Raw genomic sequence first — 20,975 nt, 5'->3', positions numbered from 1 at the left:
CTAATTCTTAATGAATATTTGGTTTTGGTTTTGGTTTTGATACATCAATTTAGTTTGGATTTGGTTTTGGTTTTGTTTTGATTTGGTTTTGGTTTTGATGTTTGTGAGATGTCTTGTATCTTGTACATTTGATATTTTGTTTTGTTAACTATCTAGATTTGGTTTTGATCTGTAAATTTGTTGATTTTGGTTTAGGGTTTAGGGTTAACTATTGAAGAATATTTCAGATCAAAATTAAAAATTTACAAATGTAAAAATAAATTTACTTATAGGCTACTTTTTAAAAAAACTTAAATAATACCAAAAAAAACTTAAATAATACTCAAAAAACAGGAAAAATATACACGAAAATTACAAAATGTGAAAATGGATGATCGAATGTGTACCTGGGATAGTGATGGAGGCTTGAAATGGAGGCCATAGCACGGGGGCCCATTTTTTATCTCCTTTTCTCACTTCAGTTGTAGGTGAAAATGACAAAATGCGCCCAGAAAAAAAGGGTAAAATCGGATTTGATGTTGTTTTCAAGCGGGCCCCCGTTTCAGAAAAAAAAGGGGCCCTGTTTATTTTTGCCTCAGGCCCGCGTTACTTTTTGCCTCAGGGGCTCGAAGAAAAAATGGGCCCCCATTTTTTAAAATGGGTCCCCATTTTTTGAAAACGAGCCTCTATTTTTAAGAGCACGTTTTCCAATGCACGGACTTCCACCAAATTGTGACCCATTGCCTTGCACTTACCCTATGGTAGAATATGTTGAGCATATGGAAATAGAGCATGTAGGTCTAAAATCATCCATTTCTCCTTAAATTGAATTTATGTAGCAATGAATTTGCAACCACAATGTTATCTTGTTTAATTTATAATTTACCCTTTTTCACTTTGTCTAATGCATCTGTGAGATTTTGCCAAGATCAAGAGCTCAATGGAAAGTACAATAGAGAGACAAAATATAGGATAAGAATAAATTGTATTCTCATCAATAGATAAATGATCAATTGTTCAATTTTCATACAATGTAGATGAGCCTGCTTATATAGGCAAGGCTTATGGATATGTGAGCACACAAACATGACATGTGGTTCAATAAGAAACAAGGGTAGGTAGGAAATAGGTGTGGGTAGGTAGGAGAAACAATATAATAGTCCACATGAGGTGGATCACCCACTGAATGTGGAGTGTAACAACAAGATCAACACCATAAAAGGTGGAAATTCTCCTACACACACTATCCCAATGTGGCACAAACACCCAAGTGTCTCATACCCAAACTACTATGAAATGCATTTCCTAAGTAAACTTAAGTAAGTGTAATAATATCCAAGATGAATAATTATTTAAACCAACACCCCTTCTTAAGTGCAACTTAGGGGACTGCACTTAAGTCTACAATGCAACTAAGCAATGCAAGATGGGTCCTGGCTACTAGGCCATGTTAGGTACCCATGTACAAATGCAAATGCATGAAAACCAATGCAATGAAATCTCTCACAAAGTGGAGAAAGAGAGAGAAACCCAATGGGAAAAAACCCTCCCCCAAAAGAGAGATGAAAACTAGATACAAAGAACTCTCATAGAAGTATGTGAAGGACAAAACCCCATGTGAGGAAAAAGTCCCCCCCATATGAGAGAAGAAGAGAAGCTAGGAAGCCCCCCCTCAATGTGGAATCTGCACCAATGATAGAAGCTCGATGTATGAAGAAATTGCTCCATGAACGTTGAACAATATTCCTCCCCTTAGGAAGAAACAAAACCAAAGGTGTATCCATGAAGTCTCCTCAATCATGAAGGGAAGATGTATGAAGAAAACTAATGATGAAAGGAATCTCTGAAAACTACTCAAGTGTCCCCATGTTGATGCTGAAAGATACCCCCTCCAAAGGTGGTAAACTATACCACACTGCTGAAAAAGGCACTCCAAGATCTAGTGGAGATGGATGTAGAACATGTCCCAAAGACTCACATGTCTCCTCAAAAAATAAAGAGACCTCCTCCAACTGTTGTACATAAGTATCCACAATCATGTCAACCTCGAAAGAATGATCATGTAGAGAATGAACAAGAGGGTTAGAGTGTTCCCTCGCAACAATCGAAGAAGGATCATCTTCATCAAAGAGAATATGAATGTCATCAATGATGTCTCCCAAATCTGCAATGTAGGATTCCATAAATAAACTTGCAATGTCTGTCAAGTAATCATCCCATGAATTTGAAGCTGGAAGACAATGAATATCCTGCTGCACTGAATCACATGAAGGCAAAACTATCGCACTATCCACAATATCAGGTGCAATAGGTGATGTGATATCAATATGAGGAGATGAAATATAAGGCTCAAGAATGGGGTCGCATGTGAGAATCCCCATGTTCAAGTGCCCAAATTTCTCCTCAAAATCTGAACCATCGCAAGAAGTGTGATTAACATGTATAGAATCATCAAATGTGAAATCATCATCATCAACAAAATCTGAAAAGGAGTATAACCGAGATGCATGATCAACCACCCCAGTGGCAATGATAGCTCTAGTCTCCAAGTCTCTAATGAAAACTGACTCAGGTGTGAACTCCACAACTTTCTTAGTTGCGCCATGTGTGATTTGATAGATAGAAAGGAGATTGTTTGTCAAGTGGGATACACACAACACATTATTGAAGGAGTTATCCCCAATGTCAATAGATCCTTTCCCAATCACATCCATATATGTATGATTTCCCATCAATATCTGCGGCATGGTGCAAGGATCAAATGTAGAGAACATAGACTGTGAAGATGCCATATGATGAGAAGCCCCTGAATCTAGAAGCCATCTCTCTGAATCATGACCGATAGTAGCACATAGAGCTTTTCTTTTCTTGTCCCAAAAGAGTGAATCTTCCCACTTGTAGAAGCCATGAATGCTTGCTCTTTTCCTTTTGAATGTGAGGGAGTGGAAGTTGATAAATCATCCTTCTTGTAGACATTAGGCAAATCAATGTTATGCTTTTTGATGATATGTGTGAGCTCATCAATCTTCTTAGAATGGCAACAACGCTCCACATGACCAACCTTTTTACAATAGGCACAAGTAGCTCTCTCCCTCTTTGGTGAGTTATCCCTCTTGGAAGAGGATGAATCTCCTTGTTGTGGAGAAGATGGTGCTTTTTCCTTAGGCTTTGATTGCCATTTCTTCTTGTTTGAGTTGTCCTTTCCTTGATTTCCTTTGTTCCCTTGATTTGCCACTAATGCTTGAGACTTAGAAGCCTTAAGAATGCCCATGCTTATCAACTTAGTTTGTTCCATCATCAACATTTCATTGAAAGCATCAAATGTAGTCATTGTGTAGCTTGAACCCATTGTCATCCTATGGGTTTGGAAACTAGAAACAAATGCTGCATATTCTTGTGGAAGCTTGCCTATCAAGTTGAATATCAATTGAGTATCATTCTTATCAATGCCACAATCTTTGAGTTGTGTCCTCAACTCATTTTCCTTAGTGACATAATCTTGTATAGTATCAAAGTTCTTGGGATCCAACATGGTGAGATCACTATCAATTTGATATCCCCTAATCTCATCAACTTGACCATATAAGTCTTGAAACTTTTTCCAAGCATCCTTGATTAGAGTACATTTCTCAATATGAAAAATGAGATCCTTTGATACATACTTTCTTAAGGTACCAATTGCCATGATATTTTTAGTGAGCCAATTTAAGTGACCAACTGGATCAACCTTAGGATCAACGAGAGCAACAATAGTTCCATCAATGTAATGAGTGAGTCCTTTTTCCATAAGTTTACTCCATGCATCAATTTTCCAAGTAGCATAATTATGAGGAGTTAAGAGAGGAAACTTAGAAGAACCCATAGCAGCAAAAATGAAGGAACACAAGAGCACAAAAAAACAAGAGACACCCCCCCAACTTCACTCAATAAAAGTACCCACCCAAAAAATGATGAGTTTGGCACTTTATATGTAGTGCGTGTACAATAGGCCACTTGCAAACAATGGCAAGATGGAATTCTGATTTTGTTTTACAACTACCCCAATAGGCTGAAAAATACAAAGCAAAAGATCAGAAAGATAGATCTATGCAATACAAATGCCAAATTGGTCAAATAAGACCATATGATGAAAGTACAATTTCTACCCACAATTGTTGCAAACTGATAGCATATTCTGAGAGTAGACAAAAAATAATGCACTTTAAAAAAAAATGGCACTTGAAAAAGAGTTCGTATGAGCCCGAACGGAAACCTGGAAGTTGCAGAAATAGGGATTGGATAGGTACAATCACCAAAAACTGAGAATTATGAAAAATCTGTCCATCAAAATCCAAAAATAATTCCACCATGTGAAAGTACATGAAATTCTAGCCCATTTCAAATAAAATTGCACCAAAAAAGGAGCAAAAATGAGCAAGATATGACCATTTGAAGTTGAACTGCAAAATAAAAAAGCTCAATGAGAGGGGCCTGCAAATTTTTTGAAAAATGATGATGTCAGCGAATTGGGGGGTTAAATTTGATGGTCGTATGACCGTCGCCAAAACTTCACGGTTGACTGGGTGCTAATGTGGCACGATCTGGTTGGCCAAAAAATATGATGTGGTTGATGACGTGTCAGTGTGATGTGTCCACGGGCTAGTGGCCTCCTGCCATGTGGTGGGCATGGATTCGTCGGGTTACATGTGAAGTCCACATGGTGGAGGAGGTGGCAGGTCCACCTGGGCGGTGGCGGCAGTGCAGGGCCGCCAGAGGCGGTGGCGAAGTCGTCGGCAGGGGTGGCACGACAGACGGGAGGCGCGACAACTGTAGTGGAGGCAAGGCAGCTGCAGCGGAGGCGGGGCAGCTGCAGTGGAGGTGGTGGGGCCGCCGAGGGTGGCGCGGCGGGAGGCTGCATGGGCTGCTTTGGAGGCGACGAGAGGCGGGGTTCGGAGGTCCCGGCGGGTGGCGAGGCTTCCGGCTGTGCTGCGGACTGCGGCGGGGGAGCTGCGGGAGGTCACCGGTGGAGCTGCAGAGACCGAAGGGTTACAAGGGGGTCTTCGGACCCCCAAAACAATTTTTTTGATTTTTTTTTTTTTGAAATTTAATTTTTTTTCGAAAAAAAAATTTTCGAAAATTTTTTTGATGAAAATTTTTTTTTCTATTTTTTTTTGACAAAAAATTTTTTTCTGATTTTTTTTTGAATTTTTCCAAAAAAATTAATTTTTTTTTTCAAAATTCGTAAAATAATAGCAAAATTGGCGAAATTTTTTTTCTCACCAAAATAGGTCAACTTTATAACCAAAATTCATGGAAACAGCCACTTGAATGCAATGGTGAGGTTGGATCTGGTCTAGGATGCCTCCAAAAGATGCTGCTCCTTAGATTTGCCTCTTGACGTCACAATAATGCCTCTTCAATACGAATCAAAGACGTTCTAATGGCTCTGATACCATGTGAGATTTTGCCAAGATCAAGAGCTCAATGAAAAGTACAATATAGAGACAAAATATAGGATAAAAATAAATTGTATTCTCATCAATAGATAAATGATCAATTGTTCAATTTTCATACAATTTAGATGAGCCTGCTTATATAGACAAGGCTTATGGATATGTGAGCACACAAACATGACATGTGGCTCAATAAGAAACAATGGTAGGTAGGAAATAGGTGTAGGTAGGTAGGAGAAACAATATAATAGTCCACATGAGGTGGATCACCCACTGAATGTGGAGTGTAACAACAAGATCAACACCATAAAAGGTGGAAATTCTCCTACACACACTATCCCAATGTGGCACAAACACCCAAGTGTCTCATACCCAAACTACTATGAAATGCATTTCCTAAGTAAACTTAAGTAAGTGTAATAATATCCAAAATGAATAATTATTTACACCAACAACATCTTTACTTCCCCAATGTTTTATAATATATGTAGGGTGCCAATATTTATAATTAACTTTATGGGGTTCTTATTATGTCACAATGAGACATGTTTTCTTAGGACAACCAACATATATTGGTATGAATGATAGGAGAGAACAATATCTAATCATGCATATATTCTTATAATGCTCCTTTTCATGACTATATATATATATATATATATATATATATATATATATATATATATATATATATATATATATATAATCATGCATATGTTCTTATAATGCTCCTTTGCATGACTAGATATATTTTTGTGCACCAAATGAAATGTGTTAAGTAAATAATAATTGAATTTTAGCTCTCAAGTCAGTAGATAATTAGAATGAATATTTTTTTAAAATGTATATACAAGAAAAATAGTAATTATGCATGTTTGTGTTTAGTCAGTTCTAGATAGGAAGGGAAAGGTGCAAAGTTGGTCATGTTATTTTCTAAATTTAAATTTGGACCAAACAAATCCATTTATAGTTATGAATTTGTAATTTTGAATTAGTCCTAAAAATTAAAGGAGCTATTTCTCAATGGATGATGTTGATGGAAATGATTTCAAGTGGATAAAAAAATGCATAAAGGTGCATGAATATGGAAACGAGGATAAGTAATAGGTGCATAGGAATATGCAAAATTGTTAGCTAGATAGCATAAGAAAAGGAGACCAAATTTACACAATAATATATCATTTACAATATATCTAGATATGAAATCTCATACATCAAAATATACACAAAACCAAATAAAAAGTGACATGGGTATACAAACTATAATAATGCTATCATTTTGAATATTCACTTTTCTCTTTTAAAAAATTAGACTCCAATAAACAATCAATAACCTTTATGACCTTTACATTTAATTAAAGAATGCAAGCATAGAATTATTATGTCCCAACATACAAAATAAAATAAAAAATTTAACCAATAAAAATTCTTGCATTAATGACTCAAGTAAACGTGTAATTATAATGATAACTTAAATTTACATAAAATGTTACACTAAAATAACATGAGAAAAAAACATTATTCTTAGACTTTTGAACCATAGAAAATAATCTATAATCAGCAATCAAATTAACTTGGTAACCTCTAGTTTTATTAAAAGATTTAATAAAGAGTATACATTTTTAGATAATATATAAGAAAATATTAAAAAAATTTAACAAAAAGAAATACAATTTTTATAGAGACAAGACGCATGGATTGAAAATTTCAATGTGCTTTCAATTCTATTAAATAATTATCCACTTTTACATATATAACTTAAAACATTAGATTAAATTGTTTTATTATTAAAAAAAATAATTAAAATTTTATATCAATTTTTAAATTTATATATTATTATACATTATTAACCATGTCATAAATTGTTGTGGTGAAATGATATTTTTTATTCCAACACCAAATTAATCAATAACACATTAAAAATATATTATTATTCAAATATTTATATTATGATATTATTAAGTTTACCTTTATGAAATTTAAGTTTCATTTACATAATTTTTATGCAAAAAGATTTAGAGACATATTTAATGATATTTTTTATTATTAAAATTTGAAATTAAGTTTATGTAGAAGTGGTATTCCAAAAATTTATATATGTTTTTTTCATTATGTATATTGTAGTAATTAATATTTTAAAATATTATTATTTTTTCTTTTAAAAAATAAATATTAACACACTTTAATAAACTCTAATTCAATTTAAATATTTTATATAATTTTTTTTTACAAACATATTTTATGATAATTTTGAATTAATATATTAGATAGCGATGGTATTCTAAAAATTTAAATGAATATATCATTAATATGTTATTCTATAATACTTGGAATTTCTAAGTGAGTTATTTTTTGTTAAAAAAATACACTCCCAATAAATTATAAACCACATTTATGACCTTTTTTTTTCTTTTTCTTATTGGAGTTTTACATTATTAGTACTTGGCTAGTACTATTGCAATCGGTTGCAACCAATTTCCATTAACTCCTTATTATTGAACTGTCTTTTCACCAATTATATCTATGTATTTTTTTTTCCAATATTTAAAAAAAAAAAAATTAATTGTTTTTGATAATAATAGCAGCAAAAAATGAGGGGGCTGACCCATGGGTACAAATAGGAGAACAATGGAAGGACCATTGTCCGCAAACAATCAACACATAAGCAGCCTTTTACCTCTATCAAAAACAAAAACCATCAAACGAGAGTTTATCAACAATAAAATATTACCAGTCAGTGTATACTTCCAATGCCATGCAGGGCTATAAGCATTAAAATAAAAACATAAGCCGAAACTAGACCTATCAAGCTTACTACATCGCATAGACAAAACATTCCTCCACATGCAGATAGTTAATTCTTTTTCGCATGGCTCTTCTTAGGGAGCAGCTTCTTCGCCCATTCCTTAGTGAGGAACTTGAACAGGCCTTTAAAGTCCTCATCCTCCTTGGCTTTTCCTTTGTCTACGCTATCCTGCAAAAGGCATAGAGTAGTGGCTGAGCATCTCATGACATTTAGAGCGAATTTAGACACATCATGCATCTTGGACTCCGTCACCTCCAGCCTGCTGGTAATCACCTGCATGTTGTCAGAGAGGGCTTCTATCTTTTTCCCGATTGGGATCTTCTTCCTTCACACTATTGGCCTCTTCAACAACCATCACCTTCTCAATCCTAAAGGTCGGGGGCGGGTAATTGGCCGGCTCCGGGCTCAAAGAGGTGGCCGGACTATTGGAAACATGCGTTGAGCTCACAGAAAAGGGGGAATGTTTGAGCTGGGCCTGGGGGGTTTTATCAGTCGGAATGGAGTTGCTCGTGTTGTGCGAGGAGGAGGGGTCTCTTAGGGATTTATTAGAGGGTTTAGAGGCCAATCTGGTAGAGTGGCGGGGCATATTGGCATCTTCAGTAAAGTCTGGGTCCGAATCAATTTCTTGGATTTTAACTTTTTTTGGGGTTCTGACCTCCTCCGGGGAGTGATTCTTGGTTTTCTTACTGGAGGAGCCAAGTTCCGTGCCATAGGGGCTTGAATCATTAATGGCCAGAGGTTGGGTCGAGGGGCCGACATTCTGCACAGAAATGGAATGGGGCGGGCAGAGGGCGAGGTGGAAGTTGAACAAGTAGAGCATAAGGCCCTGGTGCAGGATAGGAAAGTCTTTTCCTTTCTTTTTGGCTTCAGCTATATCTTTAACGTTAGCATCCATCAAGTGCAACAAAAAGAACGGAATGGAAATGAGGTCTTTGTTCCTCAAATGGTTCAAGAAGGGGAGGTGGTAATAGTAAAAAATGTCATACCTACCTTCGAGCGTAAAGTACTTCATCACAATGTAGCAGACTTCGTCCCAAGGGTGCAGGAGTTCCTCTTTGTTAAAGCCTTCGACCCTCTTGACAGGATTCTCGCCGTGGTGGAAAAACTAGTTAAGGCTGGTAGAGTCCGCAATGCAACTCTATTTTTTCCATTTTCTGCCCTCCATAGAGAGGCCCATAGCCTGGCCTATGACCTCTTCGTTAATTTCGAAGGAGATTCCTCCCACAGTCACCCTTCTGTCCTCCCAGGAGGACACAAATTGTTTAGAGAGTCTCTCATTGTTGCCCTTCATGTTCTCCATAAATTTGTCAATGCCTCCTTCGGTGCACATGAACCAGCCTGCAGGTTTGGCTTTGAACACCTCAACTTTGTTGGGTTCCAGCCTGAGCCTGTCCCCCCCCATTTTAGAATCCTCCAGCTTCGCAGTTTGAAAATAATAGAAAACTAGAACGCAGAGCCGAAGCAAACTCAAGATGAAATGGTTAGGAAAAATATGCCAGACTTGGGTTAAACGGTTGTAATAATCATAGTGATTATTAACCTTTAAGGTCTCATAGATATCGCTGGCTTGAAATCTACTCGGAGTGTGCGAGCTATCACTCAGGCCAATGTGAGTTGACAGCTCCTTAGTGCCACCTTTGCCGTTTCCAGTTGGCACCATCCGAGTCATAAATGAATGGTAATCATTCCCGATGTCAGTCCTTTCTTTATAAATTCATCCCCTGTGGTAGTGATGACTCCGCATATCTCTGCTACGTGTCCTTTTTTGGTAGAAATTGGTAGGATCTCCACGCCAATTTGAAAAAATTAGCATATTTTCCTTCATCATTAGGCGGAAGGGTTAGTCCTTTCCTGGCATAAGGCTTTTTCCTTATCCAGGATTTCCTTAACTGTTATTGGCAACGTATTGGGGTTCCTCCAACATCGTAAGCCCATCTGCAGCCTTCCTTCAGCTGCCATGGAATCCGTCACTCTATTTCCTTCTCTGAAGATATGGTCTATGGTGAAGTCCTCCATTCTGACCAGCAACTGCCTGATATCCCTCAGAATGGGTTCCACTTTCCACCTAGCTAAAGCCTTCCTTTTGATAGAGTCGATAATAACTTTAGAGTCTCCTTCAATTTCCAGATGCTTTATTCCTATGTCGTTAGCCATTTTCAACCCCCAGAGGAGGGCCATTCCCTCAGCTTGGGTGACCGAGCTTTCATTGAGGTTGCCAGCATAGGCTGCAATCATGTCCCCTAGTTGGTCCCTGATGACTCCACCACCAGCCTGACTGTTGCATTGAGCAGAGCCATCAAAATTCAATTTAAACCAGTGAATTCTGGGGGGAGACCACCTAGTCATCTGTCTCTTTTTCTTGGTGCTATTGTTGAAACGGTCGAATCCAGGGGGGAGCTTCCGGCCTCGAGTTATCTTCTTATTCGTCTCATCAGGAGGATAAGGCAAGACTTTCCATTTTGTAGCTTCTAGATTCTCCGATATCAACTTGAAGTAGGTCAGGGCAAAAGAATCCAGAGGGGTCTCAGTGTCTTTGAAAATTCTATTGTTTCTCTCCTTCCACAAAGCCCAGCAGATGTGAGGAGGAATTTGTTTCCAAAGTTGAATGATGAGGGGATGATGGGAAGGGGGGGTCCAATCAAACACAAAGTTTTTTATATTCTTGTGGAAGACCCAACACAGACCACATTTCTGAAGTGTGACAGACCAAATGTGAGCCGCAAAGGGACAAAGAATAAAAAGGTGCTCAATAGATTCCTCATCCTTTTTACATAAGTTGCATCTATTGGGGAGATGGAATCCCCTCTTTTTTAAATTATCAAGCGTGAGGGTTTTGCCATGCATGAGGGACCACCAAAAGAAATTAATTTTGGGAATTAACTAAGGGTTCTAGACTTTCTTCCAACCTTTCACATCTGTAATGGGTTTTAGGAGCTGAAAATATGCAGATTTGACCGAGAACTGGCCCGATTGAGTCTCTTTCTAGATGAAGCTGTCTTCGTTTGTGGTCATGGGAATTCTAGTTTTCAGCAATAAGAGTTGCAATTCCTGAGCCAGGGGGACCAGGTTCGGTTGATTGCTGTAGATGGGGACTAAGTCCTTCCAACCACTTCCTGGGATCAAATAATCCACAGCATAATCCCCCAGGATAGCCTTGAAATGGTTCGTGATTTGATGGAAGTGAGTGTTGATTAACGGTCTGTCCTCAGTCCAAAAGTCCTCCCAGAATCTCACCTTTTTGCCATCTCCAAGCTACCACTTCAGACCCTCTCGGACCATCATTCTGATTTTTAGGATGTTGTTCTATAATTTGGAACCTTGGGGGAGGTCAGTGTGTGGGGGAAAAAGTGACACTAAGAAAACATGCCCTAATCTCACTTTCAATCACACACTTGTGGAATACAAAAGAGCCTAGAGGTATCACACAATTGGCTACTTCTTTTTGTGGAAGAGAGAGCCACGGGCTACCTATTAGGATTTCTATTCCTTTGTTGCAAATGATAGATAGAATGATGCAAGTTCAACTATTAACCCTAAAGTGTAAGTATGAACTAGTAGCAAGATTGCAGAATTGAGATTAAACAATGGAAAGCTATAAACACAAGGACAAGACAAGAATGCAGATGCATACTCAGAGTTAAAATCTGAGTGAAAATGTTTGGGTTGGGGGTGCAAGCGCCACTGTCCTGATTCTGCTCCTGAAATTGCTGTTTTGCAACCTGAAAAGCTGTCGGAAAATGCTGAATACTTGCTGTCTGACAGAAGGACCAGGGTGCCCAGCGCCCTTGTCCCAGGGACTAGGGCACCCAGCGCCCTTGTCCTGGTAGGACCAGGGTGCCCCACGCCCCTGTCCTGGTCTTCTACACTGAAATTTGGTGTGCAACTCGGTTTCTGTCTGCTTCTGTCGGATCTGCAACTTGCGGCGTCGTCTGAATCCTGAAACCTGCACTTATATCTGAAAAAGGTATGGTGGGTGGCTATATAGGGTTTTGCCTTAGTCAAACCCCTGCTTTCGTGATTTCCACCTCCATGAATAGCCAAGTTGTATTGTAAAAGTAGTGTGTGTGCAGACCTTGTGTGTGTGCAAGATCCTAAAATGCAAGTAAGCAAACTAGAGCAACCTAGAAAGTAAACCCTAATTGCTTGTAAATGATAATGTAAATGCTCCAAAATCAAGATGCAAAGTGATCTAAAGCATGAATACAAATGATATAATGAGGCTTATGCAAAGACATGAAAACAACATGAAATCATACCCAACCCCAAGGGAGGGGTACAAGCCAATCTTCAGTCGGTAATCCCCTATTGCTCTTCAATGTCTTCAAAGCCCTAAATGGATGAATGAAATTGATGAATGCTTGATGGATGGATGTTGAATGTTGTTGAAGTCTTCAAAGATCTTCTCTTTCGTTGCATAGAAGGTCCCTGAAACCAAAATTCCCCATCCTTTCAAATGAAGAAAGAGAGATCTTATATATGAAACCCTAGGTCTTAATTTCAACTTTTGGCCGACCTAGAGATTGAATCTCCTGCCAAGTTCTTGGGGTTAAGCTTTATTTTATGATTGGATCGCGCTCCTAAAATTTCAAGAAAAATGTCCAGGACCGTGTGCACTCCGGGTGCCATGGTCCCGACAACTTTTCACCAAATTTTTAGGGCCGTCGGATATGATGATTTTAGAGAGAATCCCAAAGTTTCAGCTAATTTCGAGATGTTTTGACCCCCGAAATCAAGCCCCCAAGTTCAAAATAGGACCTAATAGGGGTTTTGATTAAATGATGTATTGGAGGAATAAAATGAAAGGGGCACACTTTAATGAAAAGGGCCCCAACTTTATGATATGGGAGATGATAAAATAGGACCTTAGACCTAATTAATTTAATTAATTAAGTGCTAAAGGGGAAATGCAATGCAAAATGCAAAATGCGCCAAGGTGGGTGCTAAACTAGGTGTGAAATTGTACCACCCTAGCAAGTGCGCCCCCACTTTAGCGGTCATATGAACACTACGTGCATATGCAAGCTAAAGTATAGAAAAGTAAACATTATTTGAAAAAGGATATATCCATAAGTCTGTCGAACGAAGCCCTAAGCGGTATCTGCAGTACACAGTTAGGAACCGCACCCTACAAAACACAAGTTAGATCACAAAATCACCTAATGCTTACTAAGGAAGGTGATGAAAATTCGAGGGTAGCTATATGCCCCCCCTGTTTTGGCTTGCTAATTTTAGTGAGTTGAAACAGGGTATCATGTTTACCACTTCGAATTGTTAAAGAATATTGATGACAAATGCTCACAAGAAGATTTGATATGAGATCAAAAACTAATGGAGAATCATTTGGTAAGAAAGAGGACTAAATCTCAATTCCAACACAACAAAGAGTGTGAGGATTTGAGAGTTCTCTAACACAAGATGAAGGATGTAAATGGAAACAAAATGCAAAGAGAAGAAAAGAAAGGAAAAAAGCATGAATACACACATTGGTGATCCATGAGAAGAATAGTGAGAGAGAAAACATGGACTTCTCGCCCCTAGATCTTATCTAGGTGATCCATGGGAAAAAGGACATGGAAAACTAGCCCCTAGAGTCTATCTAGGTGATCCATGTAAGGGAGGAGAGTGAGAAAGTCTAGCCTTATGCCTCTATTTCCACTCAACCTCGTGCATGTGTGTGCAAGTGAGGTTAGAAGCACCTCATAGGAGTCTATGCCCGAGTATGCTACAACCTGTATATGTATAGTACAAAAGCGTGACATCTCGCTCTAAGAGTCTGTGCTCTGGTTCTGAGAATAATCACCTTGCGTAAAAGAAAAATGGAGACATCTCACTCTAAGAGTCTGTGCTCTGGTTCCGAGAATGACCCATTGCTAAAAAAGTGTAATGTTTATGTCATAAGAAAAGTAGAACAGGGATACCTACCTTCATCACAAAATAAGATACCCCAAAAATGCAACAATGTCATAGATCCAAGCAAGAGAGTTTTGCACTCTTTAAGCAAGGATAAGATAGTTGAAAAGGGATATCTTGTAGTATGTGTAAAGGAGATCCTTAGAGGAGAAGAGATCTTTGTACAAAAGACACCTATCCCCGAGAGGAATTGTTTTAGACAAATATAACACCTTCTAGAATAAGACAAAGAAGAGAATAAGAATGCAATACTTCCTTCTTTTGCGAGGTGAAAGTGATTCTTAATGAAGGATGACGCTCTTTTTAACCCAATTGGGAGAGTGAATTCATTATGGATGTATTTTACCAAGTGCAAAAGAGGTTGTAGTCAAGGACTTACACCTCTTGTAAGAGAGAATCTTTGAACAAACAACAACAAATGCATACAAGGAATAACATCAAGTAATAAAGTTCACACCATCCCCGAAATAGGAAAAAGTGGATCCTTAGATAAAAATAAGAAAAGATCATTGCCTCCCAAGGATAAGGTCAATGAGAAGGACTTACACAATCTTCTAGGGAGAGATTTAGACATAAGCAAAATGTACTACATACTCACATGAGTTCATGCAAGCAATACATTAGTGTATGTAAAATGCTCCTCACAAGAAGTGGGTAGGATAAGAAAGAGAATACACATCTTCTCCCATATCTAGGAAAAGAGGACTCTAAAGCAAAGATGATCAATATTTCCACACTATTACCCCAAAGGGAAATTTTAACCATAAAAAGAAGAGATGTATGAAATCACTCTTGTCCCCATAGGAACAAGAGATAACATAGAAAAATTAGGCTATTATGTTGCTTCAAAAATATGATTGCACTTGAAATTGTACCATCATGAATGACAATGAGCCCCCAGTAAATGAGCTACCAATGTCACATAATGATGAGCAACATAATAGCCATTAATGTTATTTAAAGACATGATAGACTGAATGAGGTATTTGAATATGACATGCTAAATGCTCAACTATAAGTGAGATCAAAAACATGTATAAAGTGATAAAAATTGAAGAAGGAAAGTTACGAGAAATCTTAGAAGAAAGATGAGTGTAATTTATTAGAGCCTTATCCCTGGAGGAAAGGACTTTATGATGAATAGGAGATAAAGATTCATGAGTGGATTTAGAAATTTGAGGGGATTCATAAAGAGATTTGTTCATCGCCAAGATTTCCTTATGAGGGGAATGAGAGTTGATAGAAGTAGAAGATGATTTAGTTGAAGTGAGATCATCATCACTACTAAATATAGCATTCACATTGAGAGATGGTCTTTTAGATGCTTTGGTGGGCTTAGAAAGATTATATCCAAGTTCAAATGAATATTCATGCATGTTATGTTCTAAAAGAAATTTAATTCCTTGTTCATTTGTGCCACAACCATTTCCACTATAGCCACTCTTAGCCAAAATATGAAAACCACGACCATAACGATTAGCCATTTCAGAAAGAGAAGGTGGTTTTTCATAAGACAAAGAATCAAATTCTTCAGAATTAGAGGTGTGAGGAGAAGAAGTTTGAGAAGCGGCCACAAAATTATTGCTCATAGGTTCAAGTAAGACTGATTGATCTCTAGTTTCTTCCTTCTTTTTAACTTTAAGCTCTCTAGGAGGAATCCTATACTCACCTACAAAGGTGGGATTGAAATCAAGAGATCCCCAATTGTCTTCTGCGAGAACCTTCTCAAGATCAAAAGCCTTTTCATGTGTAGATTCAAGTTGAGAAGAATCTTCTTCAGGAACTTCAGACTCATCCAAAGAATTTTGATTATCAGAGGGTGATGATTCATCCATAGGTATCTTGTTTAATGAGTCATCACTAGAAGAGGAAGGCTTAGAAGAACTCCCTTTGGAAGTAGATGTTTGCAAACAAGCTTGAAAATTAGTATCACCTATCAAGGTATATGTCTTATTATTATAAATAAATTTAACTTGTCTATGCAATGTAGAGGGGACAACTTGCATACTGTGAATCCAAGGTCTCCCTAATAACAAGTTGTATGTTAGATTTCCTGACATAACATGGATAGGAGTAGGCAAAGTAACAGGTCCCACTGTGATGGGTAAGGTGATAATACCTAATGAAGACTTAGCCACATTATCAAAGCCTCGAATGGGACGAGAGTTAGGCTCAATAAGGGATGTATCCACATTCATCTTATGCAATAGATTAATGCTACACACATTAAGGCCAGAACCATTATCTACCAGTGTTCGTCTTATAGCAGTGTCATTTATGATAACCACAATCATCAAGGGATCATATTGATGTTGAATTTCGCTAGTAGGCAACTCATCTTGAGTAAACACAATTTGAGCTTTAGGATTCATCATAGAGTTAACCAAAGACACTATATTACTAGATGTATTAGGTGGAGGAACATTCAAATCTTTCAAGGCATCTTGTAACATTCCATGATGAGCGGAAGAAGTTTGGATCAAATCCCAAAGGGATATCTTAGCAGGGGTAGCTATAAGTTGTTCTATGAGATCATATTCCTTACCAAGAACTTGTGAAATATGAGGAGCTTGAGGAAGAATAGATTGGGAAGGAGGATGTGAAGTTGGGATAACAGGAGGAGGATTAGGCTGCCTATTATTTCTAGTATTATAGGTATGAGCAACCACATTATAACTCTCTCTAGTCAATTGCTTAGCATACTCATAAGGGCTCTTAGTAGAATAACCTCCTTGCACAGTAATAATAGGTTTGTTAGGAGTGCAAAAAGAATCATTAGCATAACCACCTTGAACCACTAAGATAGGCTTATTTAAAGGTTGAGAATTTTGAGAAGGACAAGCACCTTGGACAGTGAAGAGAGGTTTGTTAGGTGTTTCATTCACATGTATCAAATTGATTGAGGATGGTTTAGGGGAATGAACAAAAGTGTTGGAAGAATTGTTGATAGTCTTCTCTTGCACTAAAATCTCATCACGGATTAAATCCATTTTAGGAGAGAGACAAGGGGTAGGCATTGATGTTCTAGTAGGCAGAGTAATACTAGGAAAGGTCATATCATCCTCTATCATCAAAGGATCTACATGGGTAATAAACTCTCTAGGAGAAGGATCAACATTTCTCTCTAAAGTCTCACTCTTGAGAGGGAGATCTTTGAAAGAGATGTTAACCATCTTGCCTTGAACTAGGGTATCCTTATGAGTAGAACCAAGTTGAGGAAAGGGAGAATAATTGAGATTCAAGGAAGGTGAGAAACTATCAAGGGAGTTTTCAATCTTGGTTTCATCCCATTTGGCTAGGGTTCTCTCATGGGGTAGAGAATAATCTACACCTTCTTCTAATGGTTCATCCCAAATAGTGAAGTTGTTGAAAGGAATGTTTGAAGTATTGTCAATTTCGGGAGAGGAGATAACATTGTTTATTAATTCCTCATCCTTAGGAGGGAGAGCATCAATAGATGTGTTAAACTCATCCTCTTTCCTCCGAATATGTTCAATATGATCTTTAGGGGAGAGAGAATTAAGGAAATTGCTTATTATTTCATCTTCTTTCTCTAAGGGATGCTTATGGGTAAGACAAACTTTAGGAGAAGGGTAAGAATTTATCATTAATTCATCATCTCTAGTGGGAATTTTGTTGGAAAAGGAAATGCCATCACTAGGAAATGTAGGGATCATGCCATCTTCTTGCACAAAAGGATCCTCATGAAGGGAGTGTTTTTTAGGAGGAACATGAACATATTTCTCCAAAGATACATGCTTAGGAAGGAGATCTTTGAAAGAAGTGTTCATAACCTCTTGTTGCACTAACATGCCCCCATTGGAAGGACCAAATTTAGGAGAAAATAAGTAAATTTTCATCAATACCTTTTCACTTAGAGAGGCATTAAGAAAGGTGTTTATGATATCATTCTCTTCCTCTAGGATAGCTAAATAGGAAGGGCACATTTTAGGAGAATTGTCAAGATCACTCTTAAAGTATTCATCCTTAGAGCATGGGAGAGTCTCAAAGGGATTGGTAGAAACTCTTTTAGGCACTAAAATGTTGTTATAGATGGGAGGAGGTTCTTTAGGAGAAGGAAAAATTGAAACAAGGGAAGCTAACCCACTATCACATCTATGAAATGAATGCATCATGACAACAATTTTCCTCTTTCAAATGATAACACATGCAAAATAGAAGGGAATGTTTAATTTTAACCAATGCAAGCACTTAGAATGTAATTTAGAAAATGAAATTTATGATTCAAATGAGTTCCTAAATCAGATTTGAAATTATTGATCCCAATTTAGCTATCCACAAGTTCAACTTTGAATTGAAAAATTAGGGTTTTAGCAAAAATTTCCTCTAAATTTTTGAATCTTGCAAGAAATTAAAACTTGTAAATACAAATTTGATTTTGAAATAGCATAAACACTCAAATTTGAAAACATAAATTGGAATTAGAGAAGATTGGAGTTTCACGTCGGGTTCACCAAAATGTATGGGGGAAAAAGTGACACTAAGCAAACATGCCCTAATCTCACTTTCAATCACACACTTGTGGAATACGAAAGAGCCTAGAGGTATCACACAATTGGCTACTTCTTTTTGTGGAAGAGAGAGCCACGGGCTACCTATTAGGATTTCTATTCCTTTGTTGCAAATGATAGATAGAATGATGCAAGTTCAACTATTAACCCTAAAGTGTAAGTATGAACTAGTAGCAAGATTGCAGAATTGAGATTAAACAATGGAAAGTTGTAAACACAAGGACAAGACAAGAATGCAGATGCATACCCAGAGTTAAAATCTGAGTGAAAATGTTCAGGACGGGGGTGCAGGCGCCACTGTCCTGATTCTGCTCCTGAAACTACTGTTTTGCAACCTGAAAAGCTGTCAAAAAATGCTGAATACTTGCTGTCTGACAGAAGGACCAGGGCGCCCAGCGCCCCTGTCCTGGAAGGACCAGGGCACCCCATGCCCCTGTCCTGGTCTTCTGCACTAAAATTTGGTGTGCAGCTCGGTTTCTGTCTGCTTCTGTCGGATCTGCAACTTGCGGCGTCATTCGAATCCCAAAACCTGCACTTATATCTGAAAAGGTATGGTGGGCGGCTATATAGGGTTTTGCCTTAGTCAAACCCCCGCTTTGGTGATTTCCACCTCCACGAATAGCCAAGTTGTATTGTAAAAGTAGTGTGTGTGTAGACCTTGTGTGTGTGCAAGATCCTAAAATGCAAGTAAGCAAACTAGAGCAACCTAGAAAGTAAACCCTAATTGCTTGTAAATGATAATGTAAATGCTCCAAAATCAAGATGCAAAGTGATCTAAAGCATGAATACAAATGATATAATGAGGCTTATGCAAAGACATGAAAACAACATGAAATCATACCCAACCCCAAGGGAGGGGTACAAGCCAATCTTCAGTTAGTAATCCCCTATTGCTCTTCAATGTCTTCAAAGCCCTAAATGGATGAATGAAAATGATGAATGCTTGATGGATGGATGTTGAATGTTGTTGAAGTCTTCAAAGATCTGCTCTTTCGTTGCATAGAAGGTCCCTGAAACCAAAATTCCCCATCCTTTCAAATGAAGAAAGAGAGCTCTTATATATGAAACCCTAGGTCTTAATTTCAACTTTTGGCCGACCTGGAGATTGAATCTCTCGCCAATTTCTTGGGGTTAAGCTTTATTTTATGATTGGATCGCGCTCCTAAAATTTCGAGAAAAATGTCCGGGACCGTGTGTACTCCGGGCGCCATGGTCCCAACAACTTTTCACCAAATTTTTAGGGCCATCGGATATGATGATTTTAGAGAGAATCTCGAAGTTACAGCTGATTTCAAGATGTTTTGACCCCCGAAATCAAGCCCCCAAGTTCAAAATAGGACCTAATAGGGGTTTTGATTAAATGATGTATTGGAGGAATAAAATGAAAGGGGCACACTTTAATGAAAAGGGCCCAACTTTATGATATGGGAGATGATAAAATAGGACCTTAGACCTAATTAATTTAATTAATTAAGTGCTAAAGGGGAAATGCAATGCAAAATGCAAAATGCGCCAAGGCGGGTGCTAAACTAGGTGTGAAATTGTACCACCCTAGCAAGTGCGTACAATTTACGACGCTACAGTCAGAAGAGTTGAGATTATAAAAGAAATGCTCCCAGTCCAAATACTTAGCTTTGATGGTGTTGCACCAGTCCACCTCCCCTTTAGCCAAGGTCCATCCCACCTCGGCAATTATTAATCTTTTGTATACCCAAACCTCCCAGAGATTTGTGTATACACACAGTATCCCAAATGACCAGAGCTAGGCGTTTCTTTTCCTCTAAGCCTGTCCATAAAAATTTTTTTTGAATTTTTTCAAGTTTCTCACCCATGGTCCCTGATATTTTGAACATGGAGAGGAACTAGACTGGAATTCCCTGTATGGAGGCAGCGAGGAGCTGGAGCTTCCCCACACTACTGAGAAATTTCCCTTTCCATCTCGCAAGCTTTTTCTGCATTCTTTCCAACATAGAGTTCCAAAAGGTGGGGGTGACTTCCTTGACAGTGAGAGGGAGTCCCAGCTAGGTCCCCGAGAGAGTAGCCATTTTGCATCTGAGGATGGAGAGGATTCTGAGTTGGAGGTCATTTGGAGTGTTGAAGAAGTAGAGATTACTCTTCTCATAGTTGATGCATTGTCCCGACGCCTTGGCATAGTCCTCCAAGAGGGTCTTCCAACCTTTAACCTCCATGACCGAAGTTCTGCCAAAAAGGAACGTGTCATCCACGAACTGTTGGATATTAGTAGGGGGGAGCGTGGAGGCCGCTTTGAATCCTTGGAGCCTACCATTGGTGACTAGATGAGTCACATTTCTATTT

The sequence above is a fragment of the Cryptomeria japonica genome, chromosome 2 (genome assembly GCF_030272615.1).
Source record: "Cryptomeria japonica chromosome 2, Sugi_1.0, whole genome shotgun sequence".
NCBI classification, from domain to species: domain Eukaryota; kingdom Viridiplantae; phylum Streptophyta; class Pinopsida; order Cupressales; family Cupressaceae; genus Cryptomeria; species Cryptomeria japonica.
This window is presented reverse-complemented; position numbering follows the sequence as displayed.